We start from the raw sequence: 15,639 nt of genomic DNA, 5'->3' as shown, positions 1-15,639 counted from the left end.
CATGTCCTTTCACAGCAAATCCTTCAAGCTGGGACATAAAAATATTCTCTTTTAGATATCTATTCAAGAGAGAAGTTTTTACATCGATTTGATGGACTTTCCAACCGTTTTGAGATACTAGGGCAAAGAGTGTGTGGATGGTAGCCCATTTTGCTGTGGGGGCAAAAGCCTCCTCATAATCGACCCCTTCTTTTTGTACAAAACCTTTTGCCACAAGCCTATCTTTTTGCTTGTCAAGTGAGCCATCAGCTTTATACTTGTTCTTGTAGACCCACTTGCAGCCAATTGGTTTGGTTCCTAATGGAGGATCAACCAGCTTCGAAGTCCATTTTTTATCAGGGCATCATAGTCCTTTTGCATTGCTTCTTTCCATTCATCATGAGAAGCAACTTCTTTGAAGGAACTTGGTTCGAAATCTGTAGACAAATTCAATTCAATGTCATAAGAAACATCCATATCAACAGGTGAATGAGAATCATCTACATCACCTCCATTTTACCGGTTTGAATTTCTAGTTCCTATCTTTCCAACCTCATCTGGATGAACACTTTCAAGTGTCTTTGTCAGCCACTTTGGGGGACCTTTCTCAAATGGTCCAGGCTGCTCAGTGGATTGAGTTGGGACTGAATCAAGATTGAATCTCCCAATTCTATCAATCACATCACTTAAAGCATCATCCATTGTTGGAGTTTCATACGGGGGAGAGAGTGCTTCAGAAGAAGATTCCACAGGTTGAGCTAGTATAGGAATCCCCCTTCAAGATGTGGAATCTGATTATCAAATTCTTGAAATGATTTTGCATTTGCGAATCTATCCAAGTGATCAAGTTGTCGCTCAACAACATTGTCAGTTTTGGATGATTCATGAAAGAATACATTTCTATATATAACAAACTTTTTATTAATTTCATCATAAATACATCATGCCTTGGAGGTGTTTGAATACCCCAAGAAGATACATTACGACTTCTTGCACCAAATTTATTTCTATGTACCTTTGGTATCAAGGCATAACAAGTGGAACCAAAGACCCTGAGATGCTTTACCAAAAGTGTGTGCCCATACCACATTTCATAGGGAGTCTTGTTTCTGATAGCATTAGATGGACATCTATTCTTGATATATATATATATATATATAGCACATAGAACTGCATCAGCCCAAAACATCAACTTTACATTTTTGAAAAACATCATGGAGCGTACCATATTTAAGATTGTCCTATTCATTCTTTCAGCTACACCATTCTGTTGGGGATTATAAGGCACAGTTGTTTGATGTTTGATCCCATGTTGGCAAAGATAGTTTTCAAATTCATTTGAAGTGTATTCCTTTCCATTATCAGTGTGAATAGAGCCAATACGAGATTGTGCATCATTTTCAATCCATGTATGAAAGTTCTTGAATTTTGAAAAGCATCAGATTTTTTCTTCAATAAATAAACCCAACACATTCTGGTGTAGTCATCAATAAATGTCATCATATATTTATTTTCATTTGCAGAAAGAATAGGCATTGGACCACATAAATCTGAATGAATGAGTTCAAGTTTTATATGTGCTGTTGAATGTGAATCATGAAAATATTGTTTGCTTTGTTTTCCTAGAATACAAGCATCACATTGCTTAAGTTTCCTAGGAATTGTAGGCAAACCAGCAACACCATTTTTCTTCAACAAGCGGAGGTTGTCATAGTTCAAATGTCCAAATATAGCATGCCATAATAAACTTGATGGAAGTTTACCTTTTTCATAATGAGAATTGTATGAGAAATGTTGTGCACGAGCAGAGGTACCTTGTAGCTTGAGAAGCCTTTCTTCTTCTATTCCCCTCAGGACAAGTGAGTGGTCAGATGCTTTTATCACCTGAATCTTGCCATCAAACATATGAATGGAGTGACCTTGCTAGCAGATGTGGACCAAGGACAACAAGTTTCTCTTTAGTTGTGGGAGATATAGAACATGATGCAGAAGAAAGTCTGGAAGACTAGGAAATTTGAGGCTGATTGCGCCAAGCCCTGATTGCTTGATTTTTGATTGGTCTACAAATTATACTACTCCATCAACATTGTCAATAAATTCTTCAAAAAAATCTTTTCTATGAGTCATGTGGCAAGTTGCTCCTAACCAATCATTTTACCAAGAAGCAAGTGAAACATTAGATAAATCTTCATTTACTTCGATATTACATTGTGCCACAATATAATGAGTGGATTAAAGTGCTTTACCTTTGTCTGTGTCATTAGCTTTACCTTTCTGTTGGTTTCTTTGCTGCTCAATTTTGTCCCAAGGTAGCCTGCATGTAGAGGCATCATATGATCTATTCTTTTTTTAGCATATGTAGTGCAAATTTAACTTTTCTCCTTGAGAGTGTCTACCCCCCTGCCTCTGAAATATCTTCCTCTTCCTTTCCAACCACCTCTTCCTCTCGAAAAATCTTGGGCAAGATTCTTTTCTTTATGAGCAAGGCACACAGCCTCTTCAGAAGATTCAAGGGTTGTCTTCTTTCCAAAAGCTTTCTCTCTTTTAGCAATTTTTTCACAAAAGAGTCAAAGGTAATATCTTTGAGAATTCCATTTGCTTGCAATGACTGAAGATAATTGGAGTAAGTAGGATAAAGTGCCTTGAGAAAAGCGATAAGAGGAATATCCAATTCAACCTTAGTTGCTTTGATATCATGTAGTATAGATTTTACTTCGGATGCAAGAGCAAGAGGATCATTATTTTGTAATTCAAGAGTGAAGAGTTTAATCATGAGTTGAACAACTTCAAGTGCAGAATGTGAGTCATAGAGTTCTTTCAGCTTTCGTAAGGCTTCGAAAGTAGTTGAAAATGGCGAAATATGGCGACTCACCTCTTCACTTACAGATGTTGAAATTAATGCATAGGATTTGTTGTTCTTATTTTCCCAAATGGAAAACTCTTTGTCTAAGTTAGGCTGTTCTAGCTCTTTGTCTCCATCTCCAACACACACTCCTTTCCACAACTCATTGAAAATGAGGGTGTGTTTTATCATCCAAGACCACTCAGAATAGTTATTCTTGCTAGTGAGAACTATTCCCCGTAATGGATATGATTGAATGCATTGTAAAATCTATGTATTGTAAAAAAAATACTTCTAGCAATATACTATAAAAAATTGTACTTCTCGTGGCAAACTCTGTTTAACTTTGAAAAAATATAATGAGGGATAATTAAAACAACAGTGTATTAAAACCAGCAGTCTTAAATCCACCATATGAGGTTTCATCACCAAGGAAATATGCTTATCGCACCATACACTACTCCCTTCAACTCATATGAACTAGAGGTCATACGCACTGGCAGAGGTAGAGTACCAAACTTTGGCTCACATTCCAGCAGCGACACCTCAATGTAGAACCTCACTTATGCAGAAAACTCTTTTTTTTTTGGACATAAAACATTTAATATTATAAAACTTCACTTATGAGCCTTTAAATATGCCACCACTTATAATGACCATAAGTCATCTTTAAAAAAATCGATGTTTATATATATGCACCCTTTAACAACTCAATGGAACACAACTTCATGGCTTGTATAATACACGGTCTTCAAAAATGGTTAACGTGCACGCATCAAGATGATGTGTTAAAAAAAAGCAGTGTATTAAAACCAAAACCAGAGCAGTTGAGCAGCATTACCAGCAAGTACCAAAAACCTCAGTAGCCAGATATTGAGCTGATCAGCATTACCAGCAAGTTCCAAAAAACCTCATTAGCCAGATATTCAACGAGTAGCATTACCAGCAGGTTCCAAAACCTCACAAGCCAAATATTCAAGAACAGTGGCAAGGTACACAGAAGAACCGGCTCTGATATTCAAACATTTATCTTCATATTGATATATCATATAATATTCAACCCACTCTCATGATGTTCCCACACATCGCCAAAGTTTAACACACAGTTCAACGCACTCTCACGGTGTTCCCACACAGTGCCAAAGTTTCGACCCCATCTCACTCCACAACACCTTCAGACAGCAACTAGCTCCAATTGACTCCTCCAATGCAGTAACACACTTCACTGTATCCCATGAAAATTCATTTTCACTTAGATTATGAAGTTTTCTTTTTAACTCTCTTATGACACATGCATGGGAAATACAACCGAAAACTATAAAATGAGAGACACATGATTTGTTCATGTGCATGTCCATGCTTCTTAAGGAAATTTACCTTTCATACTATTTGTTGGAGATCTCTTAAAAATGTAGACTAAACAGAAATAGCTTCAACCCAAAAATGATTAGGAAAAATTATATCTTTGAGTATACTCCTTTCCATGTTCATAAATATATAATTCTTTCATTTAGAGGCTTAATACGCTTAATTCCATCTACGGAGAATATTTGAAGGCGAAATGCATTTTAGTTTCCTATTTTTTTATGGAAAAGGAAAGAAATTGTGAATATGTTTGAGTCATACTCTTCCCCGCCATCACATATAATCGTTTTAACATTATTTCAACTTAACTTCTCTGTTCCAACCTTAAATTATTTGAAATTTGTAAATGTATCTAATTTATATCTGAGAAATTACACGAAAATGTTTCTGCTAAAAGTATCCACGTTTTAGAAAATAAAAGTTTCCACCAATGGAATGAGTTTTCATGGGTGCACATATTTATGTGTAGATAAGTTTAATATTTTTTTTACTTCTATAACGTACTTTTAAAAACTATATTTTTGGTTACAAAAATATTTGTCGATAAGTTTAATAATTTTTTTAGTTCCGTAAGGTACTTTTAAAAAACCATCTCTTTTTGGTCACATAAATATGTGTGGATAAGTTTAATATGTTTTTTAGTTGTGTAAGGTACTTTTAAAAAACTCTCTTTGGTTACTTTTAAGAATGCAACAATCGCCAGTACTAATTTCTGTCTTTAATGTGGGTCGTCCCTTCACATTTTAATGTTTTTACGATATACAAAGACTCCATAAAGGTCGGTGACCATACCTAACATACCATGACAAAGTATTAGATATTCTTCAGAAATTTGGTGCATATTATGGTGACATGTTTTGCACTTTTCGGATTCAATCGGAAAATTTTATCCTTGGTCATTTGGACCTTTCCACAAGAGTACGTGACTTATCTAATACTGTGCAGTGGAGTATTTGAATCTAATATCATAACCATGTTTGCTCAATTCTCCAACATTTCAAAAATAAATTTTAATATTTTGTACATAAATGACTATATATATATATATATATATATATATATATATATATATATTTATTTATTTATAGTTATAATTAAGATAGATATAATATTTTTTCCTATGTTCTTCACATGATCATTTCCTGAGATAATTTTAGATTGAATAGAATTATTAATAGTAAAAAATATCTTCTGGTTATCTAGCATGTCATTATTGTAATCAACATACAATAACCAAAGGTCTTTATTTTGATTTTTTTCATATGAGATTAAAAATAAAAATAAAAATAAAAATCCCCTCTTTAGCGTTGAGACATTTTTCTTTCCCTTTTTCATATTTGTATACTTATGTCTCCATTCAATTTCATAGTGTCTATATCGTTTCTAATAATAGTGACATTGTAAATTTTGGATTTTCCATACATCTTATACCTATACACCTCTAATTCTCAGAGTGGCTAGACTAACTTGGTTTTCTTGACGATTATGGTGTAGATGTTCTTTTTTCTTGATGATTACCTTTGTCTCATTAAACATTGTAGCTACTTCCTATACCTCTTCCTTTACATATGGATGACCATGTCTTAAAGGTATTTTTTAGGGAATCCTCTTTCATTTTGATTCAACGTATCCCATTATTTCATATACATTTAGTTTAAAAAAATATTTGAATTGCTCTGTGATAATGATGACCATATTAAACTTCTTGGGTAGGCTCCTAAGAATTTCCTCCATAGTTCATGAGCTAATTGACAAATCCCATGACTCTTCTCATTAACTGGTCAATGTTCTCTTACTCTTCATCTTCAATGTTTCAAACTTTGTCCCAAGTGTTTGAAGCTTCACATTATTCACTTTTTCATTACCCTAATATTATAATGCTAGGATAACTCCAACTTGATTTATGTTGGAAGCTCCTATTATTTTTGGAAAAATTGACATGCTAATTGAACTCTAGATCTAAACATTGATCTTTTTCTCCTTCGTCCTCATTTATACATCATTACTTTTATGGGGAGTAGACATGACATATAGAGTTGCTTGATCCATTTCAATAAAGCCATTTCCCACTAATTCTCAACATTCTCGTATCTATAGGAAGGTCTTTATTGTCATGGACCAAAACTCATACTTCTTCCAAACAAGAAGTAGTCCATGTTTCCCAATATTTCTTCTAGATGCCATTTTAAAAATATCTTAATTTCGAGAAATTTTTTTAATATGCAATTCCAATTATGAAAACCCAAGTCTACATAATGCATAAATGTCAGTGCTCACAACACTTTAAAAACTTTAAACAAATCAGATATGTGATGGATTTACTCATAGATTCGTGTTAGAAAAAAAAGAAACCTACTTCTTTAATTGAAACAATAATTTCCTCAAATCTCTATGATTTATTTGAAATTGTCATCACAAGAACTGAAACAATCCATAGATATAAGACCATCAAATATTATATCGTCGTCTTCATCATTTACTCCTCACTCCTTAAATAGGTTTAAGCCTCCTAGGATACCGTGTTAAAGCTCATCTCTAGAGACATGAATGAAACCATTTAGAAATTGATGAGGCACTGTACACCCTTCTCACCATTAAATATATTTTATAATAAATTAGGAATTTTCTATAAATTTGTAGGACTAACCACATTTGGAGACATCTAACATTAATAGCAATTTTCTAAAAATATCTAAACTAACAAATTCATGAAGTATATGTTTAAAAATACCTTGGACTAGAAACTAATTGGTTAAAGACCTTAGTTAACAACAGTGTCTACTTTTAGCATAGTTATTTCATAATCTTAAACTCTACTCATTCTATCAATCCAACACCAAAATTTATTAACATTTTAAAATATGTCAACAATGGCATTTATTCATTCATTACTAACATTATCTTTTAATGGAGAGATGAATTTTGTATGATAACCGGCATATCTCTAAATATTACAATTTTGTCTTCCCTAGTTATTTAGTGAAAATATCAATCATATTCTAATTTGTATTATAATACATCAAATTAATTCATTTTTATTTGAGTTTTTTTCTTACAAAAATAATGTTAAGTTTCAATGTCATTCATGATAAATTAGATTACTTGCCAGAATAATTGAACGTTCATTATCATTGTAGATTCTGGATGTGTATTTTTCCATATATTGAATAACAAGATTTAGCCGAATTTCTTTTTGCTTATTTTTAATATAAAGAAATGGAATAGTTGGATACCATTTACCACTTCAAGGCAAAACCTCGGATCTTGTATTGAATATATATCTCGTGGTTCCTTTTCTATCATCTCGGTCACCTTCCAAATACAAAATTTAATTGGTTAACAAAACATTGAGTTTATTAGCGTATTCAATACAAAAATCAATTATTTCTTTAGGGTATGCAATATGAGGTAATTTTGTGGTTGAGTAATTTAGGATTCCTACCCGTTATCTACACAAAGTACTTTTTACTTATTTCATATCATCATTAATGTAAACCTTAACTTTCTATTTTAAGGTAGAAGTTTGCAATCATTCATATTCAATATTTCGAAATGTTCCTTCGCATACATGGATTTCATGATAAAAGTTATATCATATTCCCTCCACAATATAATCACTAAATATTAATGCATATATCCAAGATCCTTCACTTCAAAATCATAACATAATTATGTTTGGATTTCTTCAATCAATTATAGCATGATTAAATCATGAACATGAAATGTAACATAATTATGTTTGGATTTCTTCAATCAATTATAGCATGATTAAATCATGAACATGAAATGAAATCAATAAGCTACTTTCTCATGTTCAACTTTGTTTATGGAAATATTTGGATCAATCTTACTTTTTATGAGTTCTTAATGTAATAAGACATTATCATTTTTTATATACATGATTAGGAAGCATATTTGAGGCAATACAGAGCTTTCTTTATGTTTGGGCTTTAATGTGACTTGGCACACATAATTTTTGCATTAGAGTCTATCTGCTTCATTCTCTAATTTATTTCCTCTGAAATCCAAATGGACCAAAGTCGTGACAGCTTAGTGGGTCCACCCATTTATGTTATGTCAAGTCATCATTATTACATTTGGGCATAAATTCCGATTGCAGAATCTAATGGAATAGATAAAGTCAGGAAAAGTGTCAGAAGCTGAATGTTTTTTTGTCTTTTTTTAGTTTCTAAAATCCGGTGATTCCTATTTCCGCCACAGTTTTTTAATTAATGCCCCCTGACATGGGGGCGCGATAGGGAAATATAACAAGAGACTGTTTTTTTTCTCCTCCAGTTTTTTTTCTCGCGTTATATTTCCCTATCGTGCCCCCATGTCAGGGGGCATTAATTAAAAAACTGTGGGAGAAATAGGAATCACCCTAAAATCCCTACTCTCATGGAATATCCGATGAGATTTATTTAATAGTTGAATATTCGTTGGAATTTCCTATCCCATCAATGATCCGAAGCTTTCCTATAATTCCTACCGTCATCAAATATCTGAGGGGATTTCTTTTACCACCTAATATTCGACACTATATCCAATATGAAAATCTGTTGTCCAATTTTCGACAAATGGAAAATAATCGTTGTATAACATTCAATTCCAACATCAATGGTTTTTTTCACAGTCAACGTCTAATATGGAACCGCTTTACATTGATTAGTTTAACTAATTAAAATAAATATAACATTAGTATTATAATTAAATATAATATTATTAATATATACTAATATCAATATAATATTATATAATTTAAATATAAATTACATATATAATGTTATTAAATATATTATTATAATTATAATATGTATGTGTGTGTAGAGGCCCTAATATCATAGAAATTTAACATACTCTATATATATATATATAATTTATATTTAAATTATATTTATATTATATAATTTAAATATAAATTATATATATAATGTTATTAAATATATTATTATAATTATAATATGTATGTGTGTAGAGGCCCTAATATCATAGAAATTTAACATAGTGTATATATATATATATATATATATATATATATATATATATATATATATATATATATACTTGTGATTATTTTGAAAGGTTATAGGCTTATTTTGAGGTTAATCTAAAAAAAATCACCACTGAAAGTTTTGTAACAAAAAATGTCACATAACATTCCTCAAGGAAACCAAGGATACGTGTGGTTGACATCAAAGGCTTTTGAGGATGGAAAATATTATTTTCCTTGTATAAATTGCAAGGGCTTGAGGCCTAGAAGAATTCTAACAAAATCAACTAAAAAACATTGTAGAGACTATGCACATGCTGAAGGTAGATATGACTATCATCCATTTGTAAGTTATTTATTATATTTCTTTGTATTGTAGATTGTTTTTATAGATGCTTATATGTATATTGTATTTTATATTATATGTCTTTTATTTTAAATTATATTGAATTTCTATTGTAAAAGTATTTTATAATATTCTTTTGGGAGGTTTTTGAACTATGTTGTCATCTCGATGTAGACTAAAAATATTATTTGATTATTTTCATCAGGGTAGATTAAGGGGTTAGGTCGAATTAGGGGTAAATTAATTTGTGGGCTTAGGGATAAGGGGTCATTATTTAAGGTTTTAGGGGTTATGGGTTAAGGGCATAGGGCGTAGGGGTTTAAGGGCATAGGGGAATGGGGCTAAGATTTTAGGGTGTTAATGAATGTCTAGGAGGTTAATTTGGACATAGAGTATTTAGAGCTCAATCATGGCTTTTTATGGAACATTATTAATAAGTTTTTAAAATATAGTATGCAAAATATGATATTAAGAAAGAATATGATATTACAATGATGAATTCAAAATAAGATTGTTGGGCATGGAATCCCCCCAAAGCATGTTTTGGGTCTCAAAGCCCAAGTTTTGAGTACTATTGTTGTAAAGACTTCACGAATTGTAGGCGTGGAGCGCAAATTGTATGTTAGAGTCATAGGGTTGTCCACCCTAAGTTGTGAATGTAGTGTTGTACAAATAGAGTGAGGCTCTAAGTTGTAAAGAGAATCACAGAGACATAGAGGAACAAATGGAGTCTAGAAGATAACAACCATAGAGTAAAGGTCTAAGTGCTTTGGGTCGTAGTAGTAGGAAGAGGCTTTGTAGCTGACTGCACATAGGCCTAGTAGAGTCCGCAGCTGAGTGCGCAGACCCCTGCAGCTGAGTGCGCAAGGCAGAGTCGAGTTTCTAACCAAGGAAGAAGAATAATAAAGAGAAGTCTGATTCCAAATCTTGTGTATCTGTTCTGAGTTAGTATATGGTTGATCTCTTTTGCAATTATATTATTTTATTTATCGTGCACACTGGTATGAATGGTGAACATTGTTAAGTATAACTAAACACATGCAAATAAGCTAAGTGATCAATTAAGATCAGGTTAATAATAAGGGATTAGGTACTAACGTGGATCGAGTCCCGAGTAGGGCTGTGTGAAGACAACATCACCGGTTGCGAGGTACTGATAGGTGTGCATAGCGACATGCGTGCAGGGTCAAACCACGGACCACCGAAAATCATCAGACATCTCTAGGGTTCGAAAACTTGGTTCTAGCAACCTCCCATACTACTTCGGGTGAGACCTCGGTCTGCACCCAGTGGGCTGTTACTGAAAGGGCCAGTAGTATTGAGATTTGTTTGTCTAAATCACCTTTGAACCTGGGTCAGGCCCCTACAAGCCAACAAATGGTTCCGTTGCTAGGACTGGGATCTGCATAAGGGATGTCTGAGGTCGTGTCACTGGAATCCAACCAGGAAAGAAATTGAAGGGTGGTTGGACAAGAAGATTCACGAGTTTACGGCACAAGAAAACAGGAATCTGCGAGTATCTAAGAAACACTGGTTGGAGCGGTACTTATATACGGAAATCCATAAAATTTTCTTTCTGTCACTTCATTCTGAGCTGTATGAGTGGATTACAAAGCTAGCAGATAATCAGAGAAGGTGTAGGCTTGACAAACCATTCATGTGGACTCCAGAATTAGTGCGTAGACTAGAAGCGTCAGGAGATAAGGTCAAGTGAGCTGTGCACTATTGGCTCAATCGGATTATAGGAGGATTTATCACAGAGTTTGTGGTAGATACGACCATCAGCTATAGTGAGGTGGAATGAAACTTCCTCAAAGGACCGAGGTAAGTATATTAAATCTTTGAATACTTGAATTAAGATGTTATTGTGTGAAAAGTAGGTTATGCGAATAAATTAATGTTTGGGACTACACGAAGTGGGAAGATATACAAAAACGGAAGTAGTGAAGAGTTAGAAACTAGTCCCTTAATTTCACCCTCGCAGGAAAGCGAGGAAGAGCTCGTGAAAGTTTCTCCGAGAAGCGTGGTTAGTCTGATAAGACAAAAAATTCCATGCTTACCACCTCCACCTACAACGCCACCCATCTCACCCTCTTCACCTCCATCTCCACCTGCCCCACCTTTGCCACCACCATAGTTCAGTATGGCGAGTATGATCAAACTGTCGGTATTAAGAGGAGTAGGGAATGAAGATCTAGACCAATTCTGGTTCGTGATAAGGGCAGTATGGGAAGCACAAGGAGTCGTGGATGACAATATAAAGAAGGATACACTGGTAAGCGCATTGCAGGATCACACATTAACATGGCACATTAAGCATTCTAGTGACCATCCAAATGCAGGAATCGCAGAAATCCAGGCCATCCTGAATAGGGAATTTAGCAAGCCAAATTTGAAGACACAATCAATTATCGTATTTAAAGAGATCGCGATGCTCCTGGGTGAGACCCCCTAATATCTAGACCAAAGGCTGAAGAGTATGACTCATGAAGCCAACATGACTTTGATGGATGGACAGCATTGCACCTAGTTTGTAGCGTCATTGACCCCGCATTTAAGGACGACACTGTCACAATAAAAGCTTTCTACCCAGGCCAAAGCCTTGGAGATGGAAATGAGATTACATGAGACCCCTATATAAGATCTTGGTTTGGGATTCCAACAAATCCACGTGCAACTACAAAATTTATGTCTGGAAATGCAGAGTTTGATATAGGATAGGATACGTCAGCCAGAGGTGTGCGAGGGGGTATGGTGCATAAAGTTTAGCGGGAGGAGGGCCGATGTCGTTAAGACCTAAGGCAAAAGCAGGACTAAGCGTAGCGCCTACACTATGGTGGGCGATCTGTCAGATAGGAGGAAAAGACACTACGGATAATTGTCATCTATTGCAAAAGTATACGCAGACATCCCAACAATTGTTTTGTAATTTCTATAGGACGATAGGCCATGACGAATGCACCTACAAAAACTACAAACTAATGATGGATTGGACTCCTGCTTACAGGGTATAGACCAAGACACGAGCCCTTGACCCAAATGAAGGAATCGTGCACGCAGGATTTCAGGGGTGTGGATGAGGTCGAGGAGGAATGGGACCAGGAGGGGTCACGAGTAACTAATTTGTTACAATTGCAGAGGGCTTGGACACTATGCCCGCGATTGTACGAATCCAACAAGAACATCATGTTTGTATTGTACTCAGTTTCATCATGAGGTAGAAGACTGCCCTACCTTAATAGCGAGGCTGCGTGAAAAAGGGGTACTCTAGTCTCCCCCGACTCAAAATTTGCGAATGATGAGGTCTGAGCTGTGTGAAGAAGACCTGAATGTAAACATAGTGCTCAAAAGTAGTATCACCACTAGAGATGATAAAGGGAAGCAGCCAGAAGAAAGTGTGTGGGTTTTCAAGGCTCCTACAAAGGAACCTGAATTTGATTTAGAACGCGTGAAGGAGACATTCATGGAAGCTAAGAAGAGCTTCACGAAGGCCTCCACTTCAGGTAGTTAGGATCAAGTAGAACGAGGGATGGATCCTTCAATGGTCACTACCTTTCTTGAGACATCCATGAAACTGCTACGCAATAGCAAGGTAGTAAAAGGACTACAGGAACTTATCACTAGGTGCACGGGGTCAGGAGAACTGCACGTGGTCTAGAAACATGGAAAGAATGCATTGCACACAGGAAGGGAAATGAGGTTGATTGCACAAATCGACGAGTATGAAATGGATCAAGTAATCTTGGATCTCCGATCGGACAAAAATGTACTGCCGAAAAAAAGATGGGAACGCATGGGCAGTATGACACTACAATGGTCTCCTATTAAATTTCGAATGGCGAACCAGCAAAAGATCCTCCCCATGGGAATATTGCAAGCGGTAACAGTGGATATTCAAGGTGCGAGTGCGTTGGCAGATTTCAAAGTGATAGAGATTATCGACGACAACAACCCCTATCCCATGCGACTACGAATAGACTGGGCCATCGATATGAATGGAGTAAAAAATATGAAGAAGCGCAAAATGATTTTTGAGAAAAAGTCACTACGCGTATTAGTACCACTGGATCAGGCTGAAGGAGCATGATACATTGAATTGGTGGGTGACGATGATAGTGATGATGATCTCAATTGCATCTACAAGATAACTGCACAAGAATAGGACTGGGTGAACCCAGCTATAGATGGTAGGATTTCGTGGGAGTATGAAAGCTCTTTCACTTCAGATTCAAACGAAGAAATAGAGAGATGGCAGAATAGGTTGCATGAAGTAACAATGCTTAATTGCAGCATGATGGTTAAATCACTGCACTGCATGACAACAGAGGTAAGGGATTTGCCTAGGTATGAAGGATTGATAGAGGTGGATGAATTCTTGGATAAATTTGAAAGCGCAGTGCCAAAACAGTAGTGGTTTGATGCTCTGAAATGGGCACTGCACGTGATGCCTGCAAGGTGGTGTGGTACACATCAAGGAAGTTTTGAGGACTGGTGCGAATGCAAGGGTATGATACACGTATGATTTGGAAAACCCCAGCTAAGGAAGAGAGTCAGTTATGAGGGAAAAAACAACTTGTGTACCCACCTTTCCCGATGGGTACAAACATATGACATGCAGCCCGCACAAGCATCTCCACTCCTAGAATAGAGAATCGGAACAAAACGAAGCAGTAGGAAAGCCGAAGCGTACCAAGGATTATCCACAGAGAAGCACTCGACAGGGTGTGCGAAGTGCTGAACAAGGTTCACCAGGTGAGATGCACTGACTGGGACCTGCGCGTACCAGCGGTTTGATGGGCGTATGGGACCATATGAAAAACCTTGACCGTGAAAACAATTTCAAGGAGGCAAACTAAAGTAAGGACAGTAATCTCTAAGGAGCATGCAAAGATGAATCCACATGAAATAACACCCACATGTGTGATAGTGCGTGAAGCCTAAGACGAGGAAATCACATAGCTACGTGTAGCTGAACACATAAGACTTCAAGAAGCCATTCGGCGAGGGAACCTTACACTTTGTGAACTTGAAAAGAATCGGGTATGGCTAAGGAAGAAAAGCATTTTGATGGAAACAGAGGTTAAGAAGTTGGAAAACGAGATCAAGGGCACATGTCTCGTCAAAAAACCAAGGATGGCAAGGCATGGTGTAGGTAATCATACTAAAGAATTAGAATACTATTGCTGAGAATTAATTAGTCTACTACTGTGGCTAGGACCGTATATCACCGAATGCAGTAACCAGGGGAGCGCACTACAAATATTAGAGCACGCGACGCTAATTGCCATGATAATAGATGAGGATTTTCTGTGGACTATACTAGAGGGAAAGATGGAGCCTCACACAGGTGATGCGACCTCCTGACTAACCATAGGAAGAAAAGTCTTAGCACTCCAGGCACCTAAAAGGGAGCGCGTGACTATAAACTATTTTGCCTTGAAGCGGCGCACTCTGATAGGTGCACGCAGGAACAACTTGTCACAAGGTTTGTGCCCGTGCATGGAGGGATGTGCTGTTGTGTGCGTGGGCTGGGAAGCAACCGTTGGTGTCACTATTCATGACGAGATGTCCGATTTGAGGCCAAATGGAGCAGGCGGTGGGCATTTAAGACAAGAGTTATGAGCAAGATTTTGGAAAATTTGTCGCCAAGAAAGCATTGATGGCCTGGAATTGGGGGGAACGATCGAATTTGAATTCAAAAGGAACTATAAAACTCAAAGGGCTAGCCAGCAGACAACTCTTGGTCATTTGAACATTGAGAGGTTAAGCAGAGCACATAGTGTTGAGATTTGAGCAATAATATAGCCCCTGAGTCCGCGAGAGACAAAATACTGTGTAGAAATGATGACGGCCACTAAGGATGTGTTGGGAATTAAGGAAGGAACCGTCGGTGAGGCTGCATAAACTCCCATGGTACAATATTTTCCCGAAGGCATTAGGGTCATGACAGAAATCTCCAAATCACCTTGGATGTCAAGAACGAAGAAAGATAAATAGCCAATGGGACCAATACGCATGTCCCCAAGGAATCCGTGACATAGTAAGTTATCAATGGAAGAAAAGGGCATGGAAGTCACCATTGAAATAGATGAAGACGAAGAGGACTTGCAGGCTCTA

This window comes from Pinus tabuliformis, chromosome 1_1, assembly GCF_031772625.1.
Source record: "Pinus tabuliformis cultivar Carrire ecotype Pingquan chromosome 1_1, CPIR1, whole genome shotgun sequence".
NCBI classification, from domain to species: Eukaryota; Viridiplantae; Streptophyta; class Pinopsida; order Pinales; family Pinaceae; genus Pinus; species Pinus tabuliformis.
This window is presented reverse-complemented; position numbering follows the sequence as displayed.